This window comes from Haemaphysalis longicornis, unplaced genomic scaffold, assembly GCF_048455015.1.
Source record: "Haemaphysalis longicornis isolate Haplotype H1 unplaced genomic scaffold, Haemaphysalis longicornis Haplotype H1 scaffold_12, whole genome shotgun sequence".
Taxonomy (NCBI): domain Eukaryota; kingdom Metazoa; phylum Arthropoda; class Arachnida; order Ixodida; family Ixodidae; genus Haemaphysalis; species Haemaphysalis longicornis.
The window spans coordinates 49,586,036-49,613,372 of record NW_027526225.1 but is presented as its reverse complement, the minus strand read 5'-3'; the positions used below and the strand labels follow the sequence as shown (position 1 = coordinate 49,613,372).

General features: G+C 48.8%; 1 long non-coding RNA gene across 1 annotated transcript in view; it reads right to left on the bottom strand.

Annotated features, from left to right (window-relative positions):
- LOC144161956 (uncharacterized) overlaps positions 1–27,337 on the bottom strand; it is a 48,877-nt gene that overhangs the window by 12,293 nt on the left and 9,247 nt on the right. The window contains exon 2 of the long non-coding RNA XR_013320546.1: positions 11,253–11,320. This is a non-coding gene — a long non-coding RNA (uncharacterized LOC144161956). The remainder of the gene's footprint in view (positions 1–11,252; positions 11,321–27,337) is intronic.

The window sequence follows — 27,337 nt, the reverse complement described above, 5'->3', positions numbered from 1 at the left end:
CACCCCAGAGTAAGCCATGGCGTTGCACGTCGAGGTGGTGCTCGCTACCATGATGTTCTGCATCATGTTTGGACATATGATGTCCTCCGTGACATCCGTCTCCTGCAGGTTGGCGGCGGTGATTAGGGCTTGGGCGACCCTAAGATGGCCCACCTTTCTGATGTCGAAGCCTCCGCGGGGGCGAACGATGATTCCAATATGCTCCTTTGGCAACGGAGGCAGCCTCGAAGCGGCGTTGATACGTTTCTTCACGTTTGCCGGAGCAGGGCCTTTGTTTCCGCCTCGCAGTGAGGACGAGGCTCGGCCGCCTTGCTCGGGCGCGTCCTGGCTCCGTACATAACATGAAGGTTAAATCAAGGAGCAAGTAAAGCAGTTGTGCGAAGTGCGTCTTTGTTTATCGATCCTATCTTATTTTGTTCAAATTTGGGGTGCTATTCCAGGGGTGCTATTCCAGAAGGCCCTAGATTGAGTGAAACTCGGGAAACACGAGCTCTGACGACGCCCACGTAACGTAATGATAATATTAAGAGGCGGTGTTCAAGCGCTTTAAAAATTCAATTCATGCTATTCGCTGATTATTGGTGTGAGGTAAGCGGTCCAGGGCAGCGCGTTACAAGGCGGAGTGACAACGGCGTGGCGCATTTTTTTACTGCTGTCTCTCGTTCCACTGCTACACTGGTGGCTACTGGGGGCCGGCAACTCTAACTACATTACTTTTTCGAGCTTTTATTTTTTAATGTGTATTTAACTACAAGGTTTATTTTATTTTTTATTTCAGGCGTTCATATCAGCTTTTTGTTTGAAATTCGCCTTCCTAAGTAGCAGTTTCTGCCCATTTTTGCCGTCAGGGGCACACAATGGAATCACGTGACTAAGGCCGACTGGGAAAAAAAGGAAAGCCGGTGATGGAAACACGCCAAATTCAAACTAATTGCTCCTCGGGGTTATGGAAACCCTCCGTCCGCTTTGAGATACGCAATTTCCTAGAAGCACTTCTGGCTGCTTACATGATTTGATGGCGAAAGCTTGGCGATTCTTAATAACAGCTGATACTTTGTAGTTGCGATACGTATTAACAATTGATATTTGTATTTGCGATAATTCTTAACTGATATATTGCACTTGCGTATTTTTCCTCGCTTTTATTCCTTTGTCGTTCAGTATGAATTTTGGCATTCGACCGGCTTCTGTTCTGCTACATCGTGTTTGCGTCCGTTTCTTCTCTTTCATTTCGTAGTGAACTTGTCAGCAAGAAGTCTGGCTTCCAGTACAGCCTCCCTATAATCGGGGTTCTGCGCGGCTGGTGTGCACCTGTCCCTCTCATGTGCCATCACGTTCACTGATCGCGCATTATTCTACAACTTTTACTTTTCCAATTCGCAGTTTTGTGAATTTTCAAAACCGAGCCCATTCGCTCATCAAAGCTCTCAATTGCAGGCAAGACACCCAATAGGCCTACGAAGAAAGGAATAGCAACAACCACAGCTTTTAACATTTGTTTCCTTTATTTCACTTTGCTCTTCACAGCTCTTGTTCGAATAAGCTCTGCACAGTCGTTGGTTTTTTTTTATGAACTCTACACCTTCACCCTCCTTTTGGTGTCATGCTGTCTCTTTCTGTCTCAATCATTCCTTCACAATATTTACATGATCCGCTTCGTGCCAGACGACAAAGACACTGGACAACACCAGCCGAAATGCGTAAAGATCGCTATCTATAGTATACACACGCCGCTGATTATATACTATCGTGCGAGTAACGTTTTTCCAACAATGGTGTGGCACGAAACGCCTCAAGAGAAACCGTCGGCCGCGCGGACGATAAATGAAGCGCATGGTCATGCAACGCCACATTGGAAAGTTTTGCTAGCAGACGATAACTGAAGCACGGCCACTCGACAGAAACCTTCTTTCCATCGAGTGGTCGCGGCTGAAGCGTACGCTGTGGCTGCAGACGGATAAACGCATGCTAGAACCTGCGGAAGCCATGTCCGGCTAACTACCTAAAAAATGCGAAAAACGTGTCTACACTAATCCTATCGCGCACACACCGGCTGACTGTCGCCTGAGGGCGGTCGCTGGTGCGGTCGCTACCAACGCTTCGGTTGAATGTGTCCGTCACGTAAAACCGCAGACGCCACACTTGCTGCCCAGCAGTCATAGAGCGAAATCCACCTCAAAGTCGTCGCTCTTTAAAGGAGGTCGTGTGCCAGATGGCTGCACAGCCAAAGCATAGAGCATTTGAGGGACGACAAAGGGCTTGAAATTCCTCCTCCGCTTATAAAAAACTCTGTCGGAATTGATATAAGCCTGCTACGGAAACCGTGAACAATGAACCACGCCGCAGCAGCCGCCAACACGAGCGTCACGAGTTCAACTCGGCCGTGCAATATATCACCCGAGTTTCCTCCCAGTTCCCGTGGGCGCGGCGTAGCGACCGAAGCCCCTCGCAACAATGGCTGCCATGGGGCCCACATCGCCGGTGGAGTAGCGGCTCAGCCCAGAAAACAATGAACAAATGAAGTCTCCTGGCCACTGTCAGTAAAATGCTGCCACAGTCGCAGGGGGAGGGGGGGTCGGTCGGAACGAAGTGCTCGCTCTAGTCCGGACGATAGGAGGGGGCACGACGGCAAGATTTTCCCACGGCAGCCGTAACCATATACAGCAAAAACACTATCGCCGACAGATAACACAACTTGAACGTCTAAAACGCCCTCGTACAAGGTTGAAAAACGCTCATGACACGGTAACTTGGGGCGATGTATGATACTACGCCCGTCGCCCGCACGTAAACAAAGCCGGTGACGTTTGACAGTCGGGAGAAGGGCGCGTTCCCTTCGCTACAGTGAACTGCTTCGCTTACTTAGTTTGAGCTTGCGCTGAGCTGCACTGGAGCCACCCTCAAACCACGTAGCAAACACATTTAAGTGGAAGAACAGTACACAGAGAAAATCGGACCGCCCCACCCGCTTTCAGAGGGTGGAGCTTTAAAAGAAGGCTGGGGCCAGGCCGGAGTTGTAAAATGAATAGCTGGGTTATCTACTTTACATAACGGAGTGCATATTACAAGTCGTTTCTAGACGACGGTGCACGCGGGTGTTCGTGCAAGCCGTTATTTTTCAACGCGAGCAGTCTCAACTGGGCGCGCTGATAATGCTAAGCGTGCTCCGCGTGAATGCGATGGTGTCGCTTGAGGTTTATCAGATGCTGTACTATCGCTTTGTTAACTCGAGCAGCTGGAAACTCGGGACCGAGCTATCTCGGGCCTTCTGGAATAGTGCCCCAGAAGGCCCGAGTTTGAGCGAAACTCGGCCAAGGCGGAGCTGTGGTGATAATAATAAGTTCATTACAATATTTCGGGGCAGGGTTAAAACGCTTTAAAAATGCGATTCATTCTATTTGCTGATTATTGAGGTGACGTAATCGGTCCAGCGCAGCGCGCACCAAGGTTGCGCGACTTGGGCGTGACACGTCGTTCAGTGCATTATCTGGTTCCACTGCTGCACTGGTGACTACTCGGGGCAATCAAATCAGACTACTTTTTTTTTTCCTCTTTTACTTTTTTAAACTGTACTTTACCGCAAAGTTCATTTTATTTGTTATTTCAGGCGTTGATATGAGCTTTTTGTTTGATATTTTTCGTCCTAAAGGGGTCCTGAAATACCTTCCGCCGATGCATGGATGTACATGTACCCAAATAAAGCAATGTATTTGCAATCTCCTCCCGCAAGAATTATGTTAAAGCGATGAGTATTAGCTGAGAAATCGCAAATCAAAAACCGCGCATTATCGTCGCTCCGCGTTTCCTCCTCCTTTCGACTTACTCTCCGCTGTTGACGGCGCGCGAGACTTGCCTCCCATGATGCTGCGCTCCGCAGAGGTGACGTACTTCCGCTATTGTCGTCTGCTACGGGCAAGCTTTGTTGACACCATGAATCATGCACTCCGCTCAAGGCTGGAAAAGCGAACGAAAAATCTGGCCGCATGTATGCGGCGGCCTGCAGCCTTGCCGTTTCGCGGTGTACGTTGCTGGCGGCACATGACTTTTTATCGGCGGCGAACTCGCAGCCGCACAAGGAGGGTCGTGCGCTCGTTCCCTTGATGCACCGCGCACTGTTTATCCGAAAAGCGTCGTATCAGATGTGGCCCCGCTGGTGCCGGCTCTTATTTTGCGGCGGTGGTAATTCCTGCCGGCGGCATGTGAAAAAGTCATATTAAATCGATACAGAACCCGTGCACAAAACGCTTCAATCATGTGACCAGTTCAGCTTGGGGCGACGCGTGGTGGAGAGCGGCAACGTTGGCAAAACATGCTCCGTCGCGGCTCTGAGCTTTCTAGCGCTGGAGCGAGCGCCATTTCTTTGACAATCTCAAACATCGGTTGCCTTGGCAACAAGGCACAAACCGCTCCAGAAGTCAGTTACGGTTGCGTGATCCCGGTTCAGCTTGGGGCCCCACTTCGCGACATGTGGGAACTGCAGGCGTACCACTCACTCCCATTGGGAAGTGCGAGATGCGTTTGGCATTACAGGAGGCGATGGTGTGCGTGTTGTGGACGCCTTTGTTTCGCGATGAAATGCGACGTTGTGCTTCTGCGGGTGGATAGTGCTTCCCATGGTCTGGATTATCTTTCTCGTGCGACGTGCGACTCAACCTCGCATGGGGTATGTGCAGTGTGCGTGGCTAAAAGCCATCGGCTTGTGCGCCAGAGTTAAGTGACTTGCTGTTCGTCCCCGCAAACCGCGCGCGAGGTGAGTACCGAATTTACGACGGGCAGGAGGCAACCCATCCTCTGTCAATCGTGGTTCAGACTTTCAACGCATGTTGTGACGTTGTATTCGTTAGAAACGCATCTCTAGATTGTTTTGAAGCTGAATAAAATGTATGCGTCAAACCCGGGCATTCGGCTCAGGGCGTTCTCTGCGATTGCACGAAAGAAGTGCCACGGGGCTTGAACGCTTTCTTTATGGAACGTACTCAGGTAAGAGAATATCCATGTCGTGTTATGGCCGTGTTGCATTCAATACAAACGGTTAAGCGTTTGTTTTACACTTGTTTCGTTTGTCGTAAAATGCCCAAGCACTCCGACACTCCGCTGGCAGATCAGCCGGCGAGCCGACGCTGAGCAGACGACTCATCTCTTTGCCGGAAGTGCGTGAAAAAGACGCCCAATAGCAGGATGTCTAGCTCATGACGAACATCTGGGAATCGATGATGTAGACATGTGAAGATGGCGGCGTCCAAAAACACGAAGGAAAGGGTGAGAAAAAAACGACAAACTTTGCAACAAAAGTGTGAGCTTTCCGCTGCGCGTACAAGAGTAATACTTGGCACAGAGGACGTTGACGACCCAATCTAACGGTTGCGCTAGTTCATTTAGTGTGCTCAAAATGCCTTTCAGGGCCCCTTAAGAAGTAGTTTCTGCCGTCGGGGGCAGACAGTGCAATTACGTGAACGATGGCCGACTGGCAAAAAGAAAGGGGGTGACAGAAGCGCGCCACATTAAAAAAAATTGCTTCTCGTATTACCTTATCGAAACCCTCCGCTATTCGACACAAAATTTCATCGGCGCGGTCCATCTGCCTACGTGCTTTTAAGGCAAAAGTCTGACGACACGTATGAGAAACTTCTTTTCTATGATATTGTATTTGCGCCTCGCTTTTCGTTTCTTTGTCTTTCGGCACGGGTTACTTTAAACGGCTTCTTATCTGCTATTGCATGTTGGCGTCAGTTTTTGCTATGTCACTTGTTCGTCTTGGTGTGCAATCAGACTGGAGCACGCCATGGCCTCCCTAGAATCGGGGTTGTGCGAGGGTGGTTTGCACCTGTCCTACTCCCGTGACATCACGTTCGGGCTTCACTCTGCACTCAGTAATCTACAACTGCTACTTGTCAAATTCGCTGTGTTAATATTTTGCGAACCGGGCACGCTAGTTCCTCAAAGCTCCCAAATGCCGACCGATACCCCAAATGGCCACGTGTTACGAAGGAGACAACAACTTTTCAGATTTGTTTGCGTTATTTTATTTTGCTCTTCCCCGCTTTTGTTCGAAGAAGCTTTCCACAGTCGTTTTTTTTTTTCACAAAGTTCAATCCACTCATAACCCTCTCTTCTTTCGCGCCCTTCCCACTTCCGCTTGCCCACCCTCCGGCACCAAGCGGTTACTTTAATTCTTAGCTCTCCCCTTTACCCGCTTTTCATGCTCTTCTTCCTACCATACAACGGTGACGCTGAACAAAACTCGTTGAAATGTGTAAAGATCGCCTACGCCAATAGGCACGCATCGTTGATTACAGATGCAACAGGCCATTAATCTATCGGGGTATGCGCCCTACCAGCATCAACCATGTAGAAGAGGAAGGTAGGATTATGTCCTATGGAGACGCGAGGATATGCGCCAAAGACGTGCCAGGGGAAGAAGAAGAACTCCCTGAGCTGCATGCGCGAGAAACGAGCTGGGTTATCTCAACGCTCGGACCTGCGTTCCTATCGGCTTCACCCCTGCGAATAAACCACCTCAACCGGCTATCGGTGCGTCGACTGTCTCCTTGACAGTATACGTAATGCCAAAGCATTGAAGGACTCTGGTAATACGTATAAGCTGTCCTGCCAGTAACTGTTTCACAAGAAATGAGCATCACGCAACATATCGAGGCAGTCAGTCTCCCGCGCTGATGATAAACGAAACGCACAGTCATGCAACGCTTCTTTCGAAACTGTTCTGCAAGCAGACGATAACTGAAGCGGATGCTCCGGCTGCAGACGGATAGACGCGCGGTAAGAACCCGCGGAAGCCATGTCCGCCAAATCACCTAAAAGAAAGACGAGGTCTTGGAAACATGTCTCCGCTGATCGTATTGCGCACACACCGGTTGACGGTCGACTGGTGGCGGTCGATGGTGCGGTCGCCACCAACGCTTCTGTAGAAGATGCCCGTCGCGTAAAACCGCAGCGCACACTACACTTCCTCCTCGAGGGTCACAGAGCGAAAGCCGCCTCTAAGTCGTCGCAAACGGGGGTGTGTCGCCAGACGACTGCACAGCCAATGCACAGCACTTTTCGAGAGCTAAAAATGAACTCGAAATTCCTCTTTCGTTCAAAAGCCCTGCCGGGGGTAGAAATACGCCTGCTACAGTGAGAATAAAAATATACCACGCCACAGCAGCGGCCACCATGGGCGTCCCTAGATCAACTCGACCGTGCAAAACCATGCCCGAGTTTCTTCCGAGTTTTAATGCCAATCAAACACACCCAGTCCATTCGTAGGCGCGGCGTAACAAGCGAAGCTACATCCACCCATGGCGTCCACTTTGAGCGGGCGCAGCGTCGTAGCCACGAAGTCATCATTCGATGCCCGCTAGCAGCGACAAGAACTTAGCACAAAACATAAATGAAGTCATCAGGCCACCGTCAGCCAATGGTGCCACAGTCGCGGCTGTGTTCGGTCCGAACTGGAGTTCACTGTTGTACAAGTCGATAGGAGAGGCCAAGACGACACGATTTTCCCACGGGAGCGTTCTTCATACACCGTGAAAACACAGTCGATAACAAATGACAAAACTTTAACGTCTAAAACGCACTCGCCAATGCTCAAACACGCTCTTGACACAGGACGATTTCTGATAAGCGCCTGCCGTGAACACTGAAGCAAGCCGTAAACAAAAGCCATAATTGATGGTCGTGAGCAGGGCGTGTTCCCTTCGCTACAGTGGACCCTTTTGATTACTTGGTTTGCGCTTGCGCGGAGCTGCACTGGGACTACCCTCAACCCAAGTAGCAAATATAATTCAGCAGAAGAACAGAACACCGACAAAACAATTTCACCATCTTTCCGTAGGGGAACCCTGAGTAGTATGCGAAGCAGCCATGGGGTCGAGGAGAATGATAGGCGCAGTGGGAGCAGAATGAGGGGAGCGGAGCGCGCGCGCGCGTCATTTGTACCGCGGAGCTACAGTGACACCCCCAGCGGAGTATGCAGCGGCTACCGTAGCCCCTCTAACACTAAGCTGCTTCGCATTATCGCGCGCGGAGCCGCAGGTGTTGCCATTCCTTGCGCAATCCTGGAGCGGTATTCCCGTGTTTTGTCCCTTTTGTGTCCCTTTCAAAAGTGTCCCTTTTGAGCGAGCCCTGATTGGCTAAAAGCGAACACCCGGATGTGACGCCTTACAAGCACGGCGGAGCTATGAGCCGTGGCTACTCGGAGCAGACGATTTGGAGCAGACGATTTTTCGTCGCCTTATGGTTGGTTCGCTCGCGGAACAATAAACACATAAAAGATACTCTGATATGGTTTCACTTCTTTAAAATGCGTTTGCAAGAACAGTTGCGCTATTTGATTGAAAGGCCCACTGCTTAACCGGAAGTACGTCACGATGAAAGGGACGCAAAAGGGACGTTTTCGAAAGGGACAGTTACGAGAATAGCGCCCCTGGAGAGGAGCTTCGGAGAGGAGAGCAGGAATGCCGGAGAGGAGAGGAGATGAGACAAGGATAGGAGAGGAGGCGGAGCAGGATGCGCATGCGCAGTGGGGGTGTGGACGTCGCACAACGGCGGCCGCACAACGGCGGAGGGAACAGGTGCAACCATAAGCTGCTCCGCATCTGAAACGGACCGCCCAGCGCTAGGCGTAGCCAACAGCGAGCCTGGGGATTTCAAAGTAGCACTGCGGTTACATAGTATTGATAGGGAATGAGTATTGCAGATCGATTTCAGATGGTGCTGCTCGCGGAAGATAGCACACGCCGTGCTTTACCAACGTAAGCGGTCCCAAAACAGCGCGCTGAATATGTCAGGCGTGCTGCGCTCGATTCCGGCGGTTTCGCTTGAGGTGTATCGAATGCTCCACTATCTCTACTTTCCTAACCGAAGAAGCTGGAAACTCGGGAGTAGGCGGAACTCGGGCCTTCTGGAATAGCGCCCTTGACCATGTTGACTCGAGATGCATTTCGCAGTATTGCAATATTTGCTCGCCAACATACTTAACAATGAATAAATACGCCAAGTGATTTTCTTTAGGTAAAGCTAGGGTCTTGATAATTGCAGTTCAATAATTGACAATAACTGCTCATACACAACTTCAACAGGATGGCATAAGTGTCCGGCAGCGCCCGCCGAAGCAGCGACTGGCGCGCGACTTCGCAGGTATCATGCGGTTACTCGCCACTCCTGCGGGTCCGCGCGTTGCCGCCGAACGACGCCGACGCTCGTGGGAAGCGTGATTTCGCGTCCTTGTGGTTAGGGCTCAACGGTACACCTATTCCCTTGTTTTAAAATAAGCCTTTCCTAGGTGTTCAAACGAAAAAGATTGCTGTTAAAAAAAACAACCGAAGGAAGATGAAATGGATGGCAATTAAATGTGAGACTCGCTTATCATGAGCGACATATCCGAATTTGAATTCAGCGCCTCTACTTACAACTAGCCTATAAGGCATACTGTTTAGCAGAGCTGAATATTTATCGAGAATCATATTTAAAAATGTGAATATGAAAACCCATATTCCGAAACAACAAAGATGTCGCCTCTAGATCTTCGATTCTGACCCACCACATGAACGTTAGCAGCATCGTGAGCCACAGTGTCAAAATCGTTGTCACGTAAAAGAACGTTTTAACGAAAACTTGTCGAAAGTTGAAGAAACTGTCCAAAGTTCGACGAAAGCTGTTCAAAGTTCGGTGAAAACCCATCTGGCGAGGAAATAACATTGCCACGCCTTATGTACACGCCAACTTGTACACGGCAAAGAAGTCGTAGAACACTATAGGTACCCTGGGGTGGTTATAAAATTTCGTGCCAGGTTTGCGATGAAACATATATAGGTGAAACTGGAACCTTCAAGAGGAGTCTAAAGGAGCAAAAAAAAAAATGACTGCTAACTGCCGTATCTAGCTAAACGCATTGGACGAGTACCACAAGGAAGCCGGTCATATCATCGCATGGGACCACGCTAGAATATTGCAACGGAGAAAGTATTACCAATTCCCGTACTCCTAGAATTTTTCCACATGTAGTCAACCGAGAACACTTTGATCGGACAACGGACCCGTACAACGGACCCGTACCGGCGCCGAAAAGTCATCTGCTTTTATTTATTATTTTTACATTTACGAGTGTCAGTTTGGTTCCGGCAACCTAACATAATGATTCCTTATTTCAAGGAGGTTGTTAATTATGACGGCAATTGTTACCACGTTCTAAGCGTTACGAAATGGTATTGTGCACAATTTTTATTTCATTTTGTAACAGCACGCAAGCTATCGCCTTCATTTGAGGCGATGGGTTTGAAATTGGCGCTGTAGCCTCCGCAAGTTTTGTTACTGTATTCGCGGACTTGTCTATGTGTTGGTGAAGGTTGCTACGCTCGTATTTCTGGCACCACTCTTATATGCATTGTAACGAAACTAACTTCAGGGGTAATATACGAAATTTACACGACCGCTGTGAAGAGTGCTTTCATTAATTTTACTCATATTATCTTCCTTCCCCTACCCCTATTTTGGCCGCATGGCCTTCCCTCGCCTAATAAAGGACTACAACAACAACAACTCATATTATCCGCCGGTGGTCACGGCAACTGTCACTGTAGAAGTCATGAACAATACCGCAAGATGGTTTCCGGTTCCGGTTCTTCACCGGTGATAGCTCAATTTTTTTGCGCATATGCAGCATGTTGTATCAGTTATCTTCCACGAGGGTTATTTGCTGCAATGTTTTCGAAGCGTTCACATTGGCGTATATTTGCAGCGCAACGTCCTGGCGAATAAAGTTGTACTCGTATTTGGCTTTACCTCGCCCATACTTCAGCAATTAGGTACACGAATGTTTTGAAGCAGCCAACGGCTGCAACACCAGGTAATTGTGTTGTCATAAACATGCTGACATTGAAACTTAAGTTGCTACTCTTGTGTTTTCTCATTGTTTGAGACAGCGAAATGAAAGGGTATTCCATCAAGCAGTGGTCTTTAACATCCTCACACGAATTATGTAGAATGTTAAATCAACGCTACAATTTTAAACTCTTAACGATTTCAAAGAGAAACTTGGTATGCATTGTTACTTTTTTTCGAAGTACAAAATTCGAACACAAATACAAGATTCTTTGTACAGCCTGCATGGTCGAATATTTTAAAAATCATATAGAGTAGTCAAAAAGATAAAAATATAAAAAAGTTTGAAGGACGTTATATGGTATGACACAGGAGCAGAAATTCTTCGGAACGTAAAAAGAGACCCACGAAAACAGTCTATACATCACCTTGTCTGAACACTTTCATGTAGGGCGTGCATGGTCTTTCAAATATCCCTTTTAGTTCCTGTTGGTAGCTGCATATAATAATGTCAATCATGGAATTACTTTGGGTGAGTACAAGGACATGATTAGCATTTTTTCGAGAAAACTAGTGATTCTCCTAACAATGTTATAGTCATAGTGCTAATGATCCCTAGCAAACCACGTTTTGCACCTTATATTTATCACGGCGGTGTAAAGAAATCGCCGTCGCCAGCGTCCAGGAGCCGTATTACAATCACAAAAATTTCGTATATTCAATGTTGGTGCAGCTGCGAAAGTCCCGTCCGAATAGCTGTATATTTACATAGAATAGATGCTGTTGTGGTTACTTTAAACACATTTCCGAATGTCATATTTGTAACCTTTCACATGGGCGTTGTAGTGGTGCGTACGCAAGATATTTAGGCACATTTTGTTTCAATGCTCCTTTGCTCAATTTTGCGCAAACATGAATTAATTTATTCTGCATCCAGCCTCCGGAACGTTGAGATGGCTTGGATGCACGTGTACGCAATCAATGTACAGGTGCCGTCAAAAGTAATTGGAGCACGGGAGCTGTGGCCGAACCGCATAGGAGCGCCGTGTAGCTGCACCGGCGGTAAGCGAAAGAAGCATAACACGCATGCGCGCATGCCGACGGTGATAGCCCATCTATACTTCTCTACCCACTTATTTCAACGCGGCTTCGAGCATTATTCGCATCTTACCGGTCTGAGCGATGGCGCTGATAGCAGAGGCGGTATCTGGGAGCGTCGCTCACACACTTTCAGGGCACGAGCTGCTGGAGAAGCGTCGCAATCGCAGGGATCTGAAGTGACATTTTTTTTCTTTTCTAATATTTTTAGGTTAGTCTACTATCAGCGCCATCGTCGAGACCGGTGTGCTGCGAACACGCTCGATGCCGCGTTAAAAGGAGTGGGTTGAGAAGTATAGAGGGGCTATCGGCATCAGCAGGCACGCATGCATGTTCTGCTCCTTTAGTTTACCGCCGGTGCAGCTACACGGCGCTCCTATGCAGTTCGGCCACAGCTCCCGTGCTCCAATTACTTATGACGGCACCTGTATGTCATTTAGGTGTTATATAAAAGCTTGGCCGGTTACGTTGTCAAAATGGCAGTGCATCGTGGGCGATACAGTTTGAAATAAGTTTCGCGATGGCTAGTTAGCACTGTGTGCCGTAGCTTGCAACCATAGTAATGTGGTTCAATTCTCAAATGGTGTGTTGCTTTGTTAGTCCTGATGTAAAAATCCAAGCTTACTACACACGCTTAGATTTCAACAAGCACATCTCCGAATGTAAACTGTAGCATCTAAAGTAGGTGCTACTAAGGAGCTGCAAGAGTGCGCTGACAATTCTCAGTGCAAGTGACAAAATTGCAGCCTCACCAGCTCTGCTGGCTACGAAGGTTGGCCTAAGAAACACGGCTTCACAGGCCCCTCAGAAATAAGTTAACGAATATAGCCCTAGTAAGATCGCAAACAACACAACACAAAAAAAGATTTCGGCTACCGTGTCGACTAGCAAGCGCGAGTTTTTTGCGCGGTCGACTACGAAGAACAGGCGGCTAGGTGGAGGGCCGATGTCGTTAACGACTGGCCGGAGCGTTTCCCGGAAACGAGCAAGGTTGAGTGCAGCGGCTAGCACCCATGCCGAAACGACGGTGGTACCAGCAAACTCCGTCCTGTCTTTTTCTCGTGACTGGCTTCTCTGGGAAGAGCTTGGCTGTCTTGAAGGGGATCGGTTGCGTCGTTGCTCGTCCTGTCGGGAAGCGCCAGATAGCAAAAGTTGCTGCATTGTCTCGGTAAGTTGTTGCACTTTCTCCTCAAGGCGCGACAGTCGATCTGGTTGCTCGTGTGTTCTTGCAGCAGCTATGGGCGCAAAGGTTGGAGTAGAGTATTCCGTGATGCGATCGGTAAGTTGCGCTAGTCGATCAAGGGACGTCTCAGTTGAACCGCCGGGAACCACGCGCACCGACTGGGGCAGCCGTTGCAGAAATTCCCCGTTAACTCTGGCGCACAACCCACTTAGTTTGTTCGGTGCACTAAACACAACGGTCACTCCGGCTCGTGCTGCACCTTTTTTAGCCGGTGGGAAACACCATGAAACACCTACATTTAACGTTTAAGTAGCCCAAGAAAGACTAACTTTTAAACATCCCCCTCGCGTGGGGCACGATCAAATGCAGAGCATTTCCGCGGGGTGCGCGCCTGCAAGTCATATGGATTACGTATTGGTTGTTGTTGTTGTTGTAATTGTTGTCTTCCAGCGTAGACATTGTCGATGAAGTCGATGGTGAAACGTGAAACGTGCCGTGAACCCCCTGCCGCGGCTATGACGCAACGTGGAGCGGCTATGACGCAACACAATCCAACACAATCCACTTTAATCCAATCCAAATCCAAACCAATCCAAGCCAATCCAATCGAATCCAATCCAATGCCCCTCGCGAGAGAGTGTTATAGCGCCGAAATCGCGCCACCACACGAACGCGTGATGTTGACATCACGATCACGCCACAGATGTTAGCGACCGGAGAGCGCACGAACGACATATGTGGTTTAAGCGCGAACCGACCGCGGCGTGAGAGCGCGATGCGAGCGCCCCCACCTGTTCTTGCGCGCGAACCGAACGCGGCGAGAGAGGGTGTTGCGAGCGCAGAGAAGGCGAGGAGGACGCGGGGGAGAGGGCGCACCTGTGGCCGACGGTTGAATGAGTCAAGGATATAAGGCGCGTTCGTAACCTCCTACTCTGTCGGCTTTGTGGCGCAGTTGTTAGAGCGACGTGCACCTTGCGTTCCGCCCGCAGAGTCGTGGGATCGAAACCTGGCGCCGGTAAGTATTATTTCTTTATATAGTGTAGGGCGAGCGATGCGGACTACGGACGCCAACGCGGGTGACATCGTGAGTTACTGAAAGGCTCTGCATTTAAAAGAAGAAGGCGCAAACACCGCGCTGTGTATGCCCTCTTCTTCTTTTGTCTCGGTTTTTTTGCGCTGTTACTAGGAATAATGTACCGTATCGTCCAATGCGCCGCTATAGCGGGGGCGCCAGAGAAGGGTTTATTTACACAGGAGCCTCGGCTGTGAATACGAACGAAGGTGAAAAGTAAAGCCCCAGTTTCTAAGCCAGCGCAGTCTTGGCTCGATTTATCTCATCACTCCTGCCGTCTTGACTAAGCTGGCGAAAAAGAAAGCGACGTTGGCAGTAGAGCCGTTCGAGAAAGAAGAAAAAAATTCCCCGCATTTCCCCGAGGGGAAGAATGTGAAAGTGCGAATGCACGAGTTGAATTTGCGCGGTTCGGTAATGTTCGCGAAAGAGAGATCACACACACACACACACAACTACAAAGAAAGAAAGATGCATTTATTCACAGACACCTATTTGTGTTGTCGTTGTACTTGATTGATTGATTGTGGGGTTTAACGCGCCGACGCAACGCAGGCGATGAGGCGCGCCGTAGTGGAGGGCTCCGGATTAATTTTGACCACCTGGGGATCTTTATCGTGCGCCGAAATCTCGTACACACGGGCGTTTTTGCTTTTCGCCTCCATCAGAAAAGCGGCCGCCGCGGCCGGGAAAGTTGTACTTGATTGCTAGAGCGGATCTCAGCTATGAAATTTCGTGTCAGTACTCCTTTAAGCGGGTGCATTAGCCCTTCTCACGCCCGATTCCTGGCCAATCCCCCACGTGGGTATGTGTCAGCGGCCAGGCAGCGCGCGCCCATCTCCCCCCGTTGCCAAGGAAGACGAGGAGATTCCTGGCCAATCCCCCACGTGGGTATGTGCCATGTCAGCGGCCAGGCAGCGCGCGCCCATCTCCCCCCGCTGCCAAGGAAGACGAGGAGCGCGCGCACCCGCAGCTGTTGCTATGCGGACGGCGGCGGACGCTTCAGGCTCGCTTAAGAAGTGCATTCGCACTTAAAAAGCTGGAACTTCTCCGCGTTTCGCCCATCGGGCCATCGCATACAACTGTTGGGCAGTGTGTAGTATGACCATGCTGCATGAAAATTGTCTGCATAATTCTGTTTTGAGGGCAGCGCTGTGAGCACTGACCGCTGCACCCTGATATCGCCATGACAAATTCTCTTTTCACATCGGCACTCCACCCTTCCGAACATACAAAACAGCGCAAAAACACAGGGACTAAGAGTAAAGGAGCACAGACAAGCGCCGCCCAACAGCTGAGCGTAATTTATTGCGGCTTCCAAATAAATACGACTGCCACACACAAAACACACAAAAGAACAGAGGAATTAAACACATGTATAAGATGCTCGCAATAACAACATGCTGTTTCTACACTTACCCGTTCACCCTTTCCAGTATTTTATCTCTTTTAGTGTTATTGTCACCGACGGCTTACTGACACACTTGTCATTCTTTATAGCATTCTCAAACGCTTCGCATATCTCCCGCGTGCCCGTATCCCTGTACTTCTTCAAGATGGCGCACTCTTGCAGACGAGGGAAGCGACAGGACGATGCGCAATGAACCGCGAGGTTACTCCTCCTGCGTGTCTCCAGTATGTTTTTGTGTTCACGCACCGGGTATTCATGCATCTTCCTGTTTTCCAATATTCTAGCGACCGCAACGAAGTGGAATGTCATAAACAACTTCCTTGGTGTACTCCTTAAACCATTTGGCATGATTCTTGGTGCACGCTTTTTCTTTGTTTTGGAAATCAGCACTCACTTGGGTGCATTAGATACTGAACTAATTTTTGCTGAGAACACAACCTTTGCGCCCGCAATGTGTCCCACTTTCTTGAGCCGATGGGGTATGCCTTGAACATACGGTATCACCGCTACTTTCTTCTTGACTACCTCTAGCTCCTCCGACCTTCGTGTCGTCCATACCAATAACTAGGTAAAAAGCCTTTCCGCTACCGCCGTCAGGGATCCCTTCGGGAAACCTGACTCACTATAACGACTCAAAAGCAGAGCGCATGGAGGTTCTCCTATTCACTAATTTGGAGTGCGCCGACGGAAATGGGAGGAGGCTTTTTTGTGAGCGCGGTTCATAGATCCGGCACATGTGGTCATTTGACACATAGAGACTTAAATTCAAAACCCCAAGGCGTCCTTCTTCAGGTAGTTGCTTCTTGAGGTTAAACACATCAAATACCGAGGCGAATACCTTATACATCCGCTCCATTTGTGCCGCTTGTTCACCGCCCTGTTTCTAGACCACAATAAAATCATCCATGAAGCGGAAATCTCTGACGACATGTGATTCCCTGAGGGCCTCTTGCAATCACCTGCCAAAGCGGGCCAACAGGAGGTTGCCGAGTGAGGGTGCGAGGCATGAACCAATGCACACCCCATCCCATCTGAAGGAACACTTCACCATCGAACTTCACAATCGTGGAATGCAGGTAAAATGACAGCATGCTGACGAAGTTGTTCGCACTGATGCCGATAGCATTCTGGAACGCAATGGGTGTGCCCTCGTCAATTCCATCGTTGATCACATCGAGAAGCAGCGCTTGCGGCATAGAATAATAAATATCTTTCGCGTCCTCAGAAAAGGCGCTAAGGCTTTCCGGGTTTTGCTTGTTCGAAAAATTTACTGAGTGCTTTACGGAGTGCACAATGGAAGTTTTTTACGACATTCCAATTCGTTGCGGTCGCTCGTATATCGGGCAAACAGGAAGATGCGTGAATGACCGGCTGCGTGAACACGCAAACAGTCTGGAGACACGCACGGGAAGTAACCTGGCCGTTCATTGCGCATCGTGCGGCTGCTTGCCTCGTCTCGAAGACTGCGCCATCTTCAAAAAGTACAGATACCGGCAAGCAAAAGGTATACGAAGCGTATGAGATTGCTATAAAGGATGACAAGTGCGTCACAACCTGTCGGTGGCATTAACACCAAAAGATATAAAATACTTGAAAGGGTGAACGTGTAAGTGTAGAAACGACAGGATGTGATTGCGTGTATCTTATACATGTAAAATCCACTTTTGTGTGTATGTTTTGTGTGTGAGAATTGTATTTATTTGCAAACCTCAATAAATTACGCTCACTTGTTTGTCAGCTCTTGTCTGTGCTCCTTCACGCTTACTCCTCGTGTCTTTTTGTGCTGTTTTGTGTGTTCAGATTGAACCAACTGGCCCCACTCCAGACGCCAATTCAGTACACCTTGCCCTTCGCTTGCAGAGTGAACGCTGTTGTTATATAAACTATTTCAGGAGGCATTAATACAAAAACTCTAGAACTTTAAAACTGTTATAAATAAAATTTTTCAAGTGAGGTGGGCTAAGTTGTTTCAAGAAAAATCTGATACACGAGTTCAAGTGAAATCGTTTATATTGGCAATATCAACTTACAAATAAAAACTACCACCATAACAACGGTAATACTTTATTCAAATCTATATTGCCACCTGGTCGGAGGGAATATGACACTGCCCTTTTGAAATTCACAGAACTCACAATGATAATCACCATTAGGCAAATATTTTATTGCCCTCATCGGGGAAAACATCTATATGTATCTATCGTTAAGGTGCCTATATTAAAGCGATATTTATCAAACAAGCAATTCACAAGATTATGCAATGTTGGTTGATGTCTAAATATGTGCACGAACCTATATGTGTAATACTCTTTATGAATCACAATATATTTGCGTTACAATGCGTTTATGTAACAATCTCTACACACACTTTTTATTCGTTGGGGTATGAAGACGTATAATTTTTAAAGCTCATTGTGCGTTAGATAATGGCGGAATATATTATGCCCAATTATCCCAGAAAAGGCACTGTGGTGATTTTGAATAATAAACACGCTTGAGGTGAAATGATTGCAAGACAACTGAAAGGTTTTATGTGCAAGCACTTTGGCCGCCGTACTGTGGTTTCGCGGCGGCGATGGCGAGTATGTCGGCGTTGTAACAGAGTGAGGAAGACAGAAATGAAACGGCGGAAGGAAGTGTGGCAAAACTGTGAGGCGGAGGTCACTTTGCTAAGGCCGCACGAGACGTTCGTTGGAGCGCTGGCGAAGGTGTGAGGGGAAGCGCGGCAAGTGCTGGCCTGGCGTCATCTGTCTCACTGCCTCCCCCGTCAGACGCTACCTCTCAGTGCGTGGCTCAATCGAACCCTGTGGCATTTGTGCGGGACGTTTAAACACAATTTGCAACAACACGCTCGCAGGCGGTGGCGAGGCGCTGCGAGAAAGCAGCACAGTAGCGGGCGCCTTCGTGCGTTCGCTGATCATGCGATCACTTCTTGAGACGCAGCAGATATTCACCGTGATCGGGAATAGTGCAGTTCGCGGTGCGCACAAATTTTGCAGTGCAGAGTATATTAGTCGTCAGCGCATTTTTGGAAGCCAACTTAATAATAACGCTGATGGTTACATGGTTACGTGGATAAAATAATTGTAAAGCGGTGTAAATGCAGTGGAGTATACATGACGCGCAATTACAATGGCTCGAAGGCACTTTGGCATCAGTCCTTGCCTCAAACCTATGGCGTCTCCTTAATTGTGTTTTTTTTTGTGGAAGATGTCCGCCATGCCGCTTCCGCCTTAGTTGAGTGCAAGTAAAACAAATGCTTGTGAATACAAAGCTCTAAATTGAAATTTCAGCTGCCAGGCCACTGTGACCTTGCCCGGATCCGCCGCAATCCACTGTTTCACCCGCCGCGGTGGCTAAGAGGCTAAGGAGTTGTGCTGCTATGCACGAGGACGCGGGTTGGATTCCCAGCCGCTGCGGCTGCTTTTCTTATGACGACGAAAAGCAAAAACGCTCCTGTGGGCGGAATTTCGGCCCGCGTTAAGGATCCCCAGGTGGTGAAAATTAATCCGGGGCCTTCCACTACGGCACGCCTCATCGCCTGCGTTGCGCTGGCTCGTTAAGCCCTTCAATCAATCAATCAATCAATCAATCAATCAATCAATCAATCAATCAATCAATCAATCAATCAATCAATCAATCAATCAATCAATCAATCAATCAATCAATCAATCAATCAATCAATCAATCAATCAATCAATCAATCAATAAATAAATAAATAAATAAATAAATAAATAAATAAATCCCCTTTATCCCCGCTGCGACTAACGCGAGTCGCTGACGTTCTCTAGCGGCGGGAATAAAATAGGCTGAGAAACGGCAACATATGCATACTCTGATGTGGTGCCGCTAAAATAGTGAACTTTGTCTCATCCCCACTTGCTAGTCATGCTATCACCTAGGGTGCGCGGTTTTTGAGCTTATCTGTGAGGCGAGTAGTGATTTGCTAGAAACGTATTCTTGATATCTAACAGTAGAAGCTGTTCAAAACCCTTTTATGCAACTTGTGCAGCCGTGGCTGCTCTACATCTTTGGTTGCTTTTTCATGTATAACGTTCCTGTATTCTAATACACTAAAGAAGTGGTAATTAACGGAACTAATTCTCGGTAACATGGAAGTGAAAATATTCTCTCATTGATAGGAGAAATCTTGAAAGTGCGAATGAAAACGTGGCCAGTAATGATGAAGGCAATATTTCAGTTGTGTTTTTAGTCCATTCAAGCTGTCGAACCATCGTATGCTTTCCGAGGCTTAGAGCAACTTCGTCCTTATTCTAAGAGCTGCTGGAACGAGTGGACGAAGAATGGCGGCCGGCGTGTGTTCATCACTGACAAGCCCCTAATTTTTGTTCATCATCATCATCATCATAAGCAGCAGCAGCAGTCTATCTACGCCCACTGCAGGGCAAAGGCCTCTCCCATTATTCTCCAATTACCTCGGTCCTCTGCCAACTGTGACCAATTTATCCCCGCAAACTTCTTGATCTCACCTGCCCATCTAACGTTCTGCCGCCCCCTGCAACGCTTGCCTTCTCTAGGGATCCACTCTGTTACCCTTAATGACCAGCGGTTATCTTGCCTTCGCATTACATGCCTGCCCACGTCCATTTCTTCTTCTTAATTTCTACTAATATGTCTTTAACACCAGTTTCCTCCCTGACCCACTCCGCTTTCTTCTTGTCCCTTAATGTTACACCTATCATTTTCCGCTCCATTGCCCGCTGAGTCGTTCTCAATTTAAGTTGAACCCTCTTAGTGAGCCTCCAAGTTTCTGCCCCGTGGGTGAGTACCGGTAAGATGCAGCTGTCATACGCTTTCTTCTTCAGCGACAATGGTAGGCTGCTATTCATTATCTGAGAATGCCTGCCATATGCACCCCACCCCATTCTAATCCTTCTAATTATCTCTGCCTCATGGTTGGGATCTGGGGTCACAACTTGGCTTAAGGAGATATATTCGCTTACCGCTTCCACTGCCTCGCCACCTATCTCAAACCGCTGTGCTGTCCCGAGGTTATTGATCATTACTTTAGTTTTCTGCATATTAATTTTCAGGCCCACGGTTCTACTCTGTTCGTCCAGTGCGGAAAGCATGCTTTGCAATTTGTCCCCCGAGTTACTTAGCAAGGCAATGTCATCAGCAAATCTGAGGTTACTGAGGTATTCACCATTAACCCTTACTCCCACCCGTTCCCAATCCAATGTTCTGAATACTTCTTGTAAACATGCTGTGAATAACATTGGAGAGATTGTGTCTCCTTGTCTGACACCCTCCCTTATAGGTATTTTACTGCTCTCCTTATGAAGGATGATGGTAGCTGTGGACCCATTGTAGATATCCTCTGGTATTCTTACATAATGCTCATCTACCCCCTGGTTCCGTAATGCCTGAATGACTGCTAGGGTTTCGACCGAGTCAAATGCTTTCTCATAATCTATGAAGGCTATATATAGGGGTTCAGTATACTCAGCGCACTTCTCTGTCACCTGATTGATCGTGTGAATATGGTCCATTATTGAATAACCTTTACGGAACCCTGCTTGTTCTTTAGGTTGACTGAAATCTAAGGTTGCAGAAATTCTGTTAGCGATTACCTTGGTAAGTACCGTGTAGACGACTTACAGTAAGCTGATCGACCTGTAATTTTTCAAGTGCTTCATGTCGCCTTTCTTATATATTAAGTATTTCCCTATTTCCCTTATAGTATTACCCTATTGCAAGCCTTCTACCACAGGTTGACGCATCGACTGTTCCAGTCTTGTAACTTCAAGTGTTGCCTCCAGCAACGACTACCGTCGAGCTGTGCTGCTTTCACCCAAAGAATTTGGCGACCACCTTCAAGGACGCTTAGAACAGTACACGTTACCGACACAGTCAACAACTTTCTTCGACTACTTAAGGGGCGGGAATCACACCATTTAGTGGGCAAGGACGTGCGGCAGGCGTGTTTTCGTCCCTGTAAAAGCCTCTGCGTTTGGTTGCGCAGGTAAAGGACATTCTGTCACTGTACTGTGAGCGCTCGTGGTACGTCTGGCTCGTACTCTTTACGAGCACAAGTGTTCTTTGTGAGATTGGTGGTGAATGCGTAGTTGTATAGCAACAGCGGCCTCTCTAAGGTGGCGTAGTGGAATATGCGGGGCCTAACAAAAAGGTTCTTGTTGCTATTGCGGATCTTTCCGCCAAACTTGAGTCGCGTCGCGCTGATGTTTATCATCAAATTGGTGACTTTAAAAAGAATAAGGAAATACTGAGACAAACGGTTTCGGTATTGTCTCGATATTTTCATCCGATTTCTGATTTACCACTACGGGGGCGGCTTTTCGCTCTTGTGGATCGATTTGACGGTGAACGAGCCCTGCTGTCAAACACTGTTTCTGCTGCAGTTTAAAGGAAAAATGTTGAATTGAAGTCAAGAGTGGACGAACATGAAGACCACCCCAGAACAACCACCTCGTTTTTTTGGAATGTCTCACAACAAATCTGCTCTTCTAGAAATGCGAAGTTTTGTAATTGTGGGTAATATCTGGCCTGTGCGGAGGTTGGTTATTTTTTCAGTGACAAAAATGCCACCCACATCGCCCTGTTTTCATATTCCTCCAAAGTTAGAAACCGCGCATTTTTGACAAAAGGCCAACTTTGAATGAACAGCTGCATCAGTGGGCCAGACTTTTTGAGGAACCACTTTACAGCCGCCAAAAAGGCTAGGTGAATTTACTTTCCAACAACTTTCCCGGAAAACTGCGGGCATGAGCGATTCTTCCACACCGTTTCAGAGAGCACCTTGTCTTTTCGGAATTGCTTCGTCATAAAGCGACGCTTCCAGTTTACTTTGAGGCGCTTCTTCGCACTACGTCGTCACTTGTCGGTGCGGGATTTAGGGTGCGGAACCGAAGTTGCGATACTTTTGCCGCGCACTTCACTTATAAGTAGGTATTGGCACGGCTGTATGGGGCTTCTTCCTGACGCACGTGCGTTAACTCCTTATAAGATGGAAATAGGAAAATCACTCTGCGTTCATTCGTTTGATAGCACAAGGTAAATAACATAGCTTGCCTCAGCTCTGGGTACCGTTAGCGACGAGCGAACCAAGCTGATTGGAGATCCCACTTTTCCCTTCAACTCAGCCCGAAAAAGATCCCGAAAATAAATAACCGGCGCCGCTTTTTGATCAAACATTTCCAATAACAATATTTCGCATTTTTGAGCACTTTTGAAGAATTGCCCATGCGCGGTGATGCTACCACCAAAAGAAATTACCACTAGTACGACAGTGAAGGTGTCGTACTGGTGGTAATTCCCGTGTTGCAAAAGCCTCACGAGTGCATACGCACGGAGATTGGCCGGTAATGGCAAAAGAAGCTCCAGCGTTCACCGTAATTGCGGCAACACTTGCACGGAAAGGAAACGGCACATCATAGCGCAAGCATCGCTGACTCCCCGGCCCGCTCAGTGGCTTTGGCAAAAAAATTTAGTGCCCTTCCACTCTGTAAAGGAGGATGACCTGCGGAGCTGGACACATTCCATGGAGTGCACGAAACAAAAGACGTCTGTAATTGGCGATTGAGCAAATAGCAATTAGCCCAACGAATCTTTCAGGGACTCTAGACTCATTCTAGTGGACGAACATGGAGCGGTCTCTTTCCCTTCTTTTCCTGTCAGTGTGACACGCCAACCCAATCCGCTCGACCACTGGGGACACCGGATAGTTCGCACTGGGGCGGTGGACGTGCACAGCTGAAGCTCCCGACAGCACAACGGAGATGTAATCACTTAGGCCATGAAACCTACATCTGTGGGTGCATGCTTCCCCCCCCCCCCCCCTTATCTTCACTCCACTTCTAACTCCTGCCTGATAAGCAGACAACCAGTTATGTGCGCGTGATTAGAAGTGTAAGGCACCGCCAAAATTTTCGCTCTGAAACAAGAAATATTGGTTTATGTCGACGTCGCTGTCCATTTAGGAGCGATTCCCAGCTACTCTGCGAGCAGAAACGCGGTGGAGACGGCGGTGGCAGCAGCTTTCTGTTGTTTTCGCCCCTATTCGCGCTTCCGTTCTGACAGGCGCTTCTTGGATTCCCGCTGTTCTTCCTCCGAGAGAAGGACACGAGTTTCTTCACAGGGAGTGAAATCCTGAGTGGACTCGAGCTTTGCTCTAGTGGGCAAACTTGTGGCTGTCCGTCTCCGTACCCCGTCTTGGGCATCTCACTGTGTAACACACCAACCCAAACCCGACTGCTCGACCATTGAGGACAGCTGACAGGTCGAATTGAGCCGCGAGACTTCCATGTTTAAATTTCCCGCCAGCACAACGCGCATGTCATGGGTAGCGGCATGAAGACTAGCTGTGCTTGCACACATCCCTTCTTCTCCGCCTCCTTCCACACCGAACCAGTGCACGCATAAACCGGCAACCGCTGATGGGCGTGTGCTCAGGAGCGAAACACACGGGCGAAAATATCGCAAGGGAAGCCTCTCATGTGAAAAAATATTGGGCTCACGTCAGCATTCAAAGAAGTAGTATTAGTAGTAAACTTTATTGAAGCCCGAAAAGACGGCGGCGCCTTTAGGTGCCGGACGGGGGGGTTCCCTGTTCACGGGACCCGTATGCGGCCAGCAGCTCCTGGCCCCTGGCCGTTAGCACAAGTTGAGAGTGCAGGGCGGGGCTGACCAGCAAGGTCTCCCATTACTCGTGGAGTGGGGGGTTGGGGGTGTGGGGGGGGGGGGTAGAGGTGCCTGGGGTATACTGCATTCTGCTATTATGTGTACAAGAGTGCAAGTGCTGTTGTTGCAGAATGGACACGTGTCCTCTTCTTTCTCGGGATACATTCTATGTAACAGAACGGGGTGAGTAAGCGGCCGCGCCTGTAGTCTCCTGAGTATTGTTTTCTGGTCTCTATATGCATGTCAGGGTGCGGTGTGGCTCAGGGTGGGTGCACCGCTCTTCTGGATATCATCGTGTTATATCTCTGTACGTGAGCACTGGGGTTGGGGTGTCTGCGTCGTGCCCTGCCTGGAGGGTCATTGCTCGGGCGTGGTAGTCGGCGATGGTGTTCCCGGCTACCTTTGAGTGGGCGGGAACCCACGCGAGCTCTATGGCTCTCCCAGGTACTCGTTTCTTGGAGATGATTGCAGCCGCCCCTGAGGAGATCGTCCCCTTCCGGTAGTTGCCGTACACTCTCTTGGAGTCTGTGACTGCTACCTCTGCCCGTGGTTGAACGAGTGCTAGGACTACCGCCACTTCCTCCGCCGTCGTTGGGTCTTTGGTCTTGACGCGGCGCTAGTAACAAGCCGCTCCCTGTCGCTCACGACTGCTGCCGCGCGGTCAGTGCGTTTCTGTAGCGAGGCGCCGGTGTAGAGGACTCCTGGCTGTCCGTCTAGTTGCTTGGAAATGGTTAGTGCTCTTGCTTCTCCCTGCCATCGTCCTTCCCCGGAGTCATGTTACGGGGAAGGGGCTTTGTGTGTCTGACCTCGTTCCATTCCTCAGTCAGGGGCATTGTTATTGGTATTGGCTCTATGCGCCATCCTATTTTGGTAAGTAATACTACAGTGGCTGGAATAGGAAAGTGTGGTGACCGTACCGACTCCCGCGTGACGCTGTTAGAGGAAACTCCAGGTGGCACTGTCATACGCTTACACGTTCGCGGCGACGGCAGCAGAATATGGAGTACGAATGTATTCGCGTTCATCACCACATCGAGACAGCCTCTTTGATAGCTATTCTACGTGGTCCCGCAAATTGAGATACAATGAATGTCGTATTTTTAAGAACTACTAAAATCGAAGTTTACAGCCGACAGATGGCGCTTTGTCAGCCGAATATAGCCGGCTGGCTCGGACACTTATGACGCAAATCAGATAATTGTAGACTGGTAACTGGTAAACACGCATTTTATTTTTGACGTGCTTGTTACAAACAGACAAAATCTGCTCACTTTTGATGAATTTCTCATCATTCGTTCAAAATTACAAAGGCTTGAAGCCATGAACTTTCTTTGCTCAATGGGCCTTGCATTTCTCTGCTAGTTTTTTGTGTGTGAAGAAATTCAAGCATTTTTTCTCGAATTGTCTTCAGGAAAGCGTTTTGGACCTTCGATTCTGCTGTTACGTGAGGCAATTGAGCTTTAAGTGCGTCTTCCTTTCACAAAAAGGCATGCCTTCTCCTTTTCAGTGTCTTCGTGTAAAAGTGCAGCTGGAGGACCAAAACAAATTTGATAGTCATGGACTGGGAGAGTGGCACGCTTCTTCAGTATGTCAGATGCTTCGTGAATACCTCCAGTGTCTGGATGAGTGCGTGCACAGGCTTTGGCTTTATCCAGCGCAGTGCGACACACGCTGTAAGCCACTGTGAAGGGCGAAACACTCAGCGTGTGGTGCACCCCATGTTGCCGAAGTGGGGTCAAGTTCTTGACAGAAAAGGAGCATGGGGGTTCTTCAAACTCTGCACTCACAGGTGAGTCACCATCTTAGCGTTTTTATGCTGGGTGGGGCCGCGGGTGCGCTTCTCGCTTGACACTTCCTGCTCAGGGAAGTTGTTTCGGTTGGTACTTCGGGAGGTTGGAAATTGCGTGGGAACAGCTTCCGGGGGCAACCGAGGCCTGCCCCTGTAGATTGAGACTTCTCCGTTCACGGTATGTTAAATGTGCCGGGAGATGTACCTTTCGCCGAAGTGTAGCTCGCACACAGCGGTGTTTTTCATGAGCCGCTTCTCAGTAGGTGGTATTTCTCGTCGCCACTGCGCCAACACAGACGCGTGTCCTTCGGAACGCCAAATAACGACAGTTTCTTTTTGCAGGACTTGTACACCATAGAGCAGCCCGGCAAAAAACTGTGGCTCTGATTTTGCGGACCTAATGCACCTTTAAACTTGCTACTGCACAGGAAACAAGCGGTGCTTCCCTCTGGTCAAAGCGGTAATCGCATTGCAGACGATCCGCGTGTGCCTAACCAGGCGACGTGTAAACGATTGCGCACGCCCCCTCGCGGATCCCTATCGGCGGCTTCCATGCGCCTCGCAGGCGCTGCATGCCGCTAATCACGCTTTCCTCTTCTAGCCACTGTAGTAATACGCGTCCGTGGGCCGTTGTCTTAGTCGGACGCACTGACTGGAGAGATGGGCTTCTGTCAACTCATCGACCGTGTTGTGTAAGCCCATGGCTTGCAACCGCTTGGTTGACGAATAAATAGGTATGCCAAGGGCCTGTTTGGTTGCCTTGTGGATAATCATGTCTATAGTATTCTTCTGCGTTTTGGTGAGACTGAGGTAGGGGACCGAATGTGTAATTCGTGAGATTATAAAGGCTCGTACCAGTCGGATGGCGTCGTCCTCCTTCAGGCCTCCGTTCCTGTTAGCCACCCCACGGAGCATGGATAGAATTTTCTCGGCGCTGTTCTTGATTTTGCCTACTGCAGCATGCGCCTTGCCGTTGCTTTGCAGGAGGAGACCGAGGATCCGTCATTGCTCTGTTGGTTAGATCTCCATACCATCTATTGTTATTGGAATGGTTGGTAGCGGGATCTTTTTCGGTCTCCCTGGCAGGAACACCAGGAGCTCAGACTTCTGTGGTGCACAGCTCAGTCCGCATGACTTTGCAAACTCGTGGACTGTGGACGCTGACAGCTGGAGGGTTTCTTCAATCCACCCATCCGATCCAGGTCGCTCAGTACATATCGTGATGTCGTCTACGTAGAAGGCATGTCCTATGCCTTCTATCTGCTCGAGCATGCGGGGCAGCGGTAGGAGCGACAAATTAA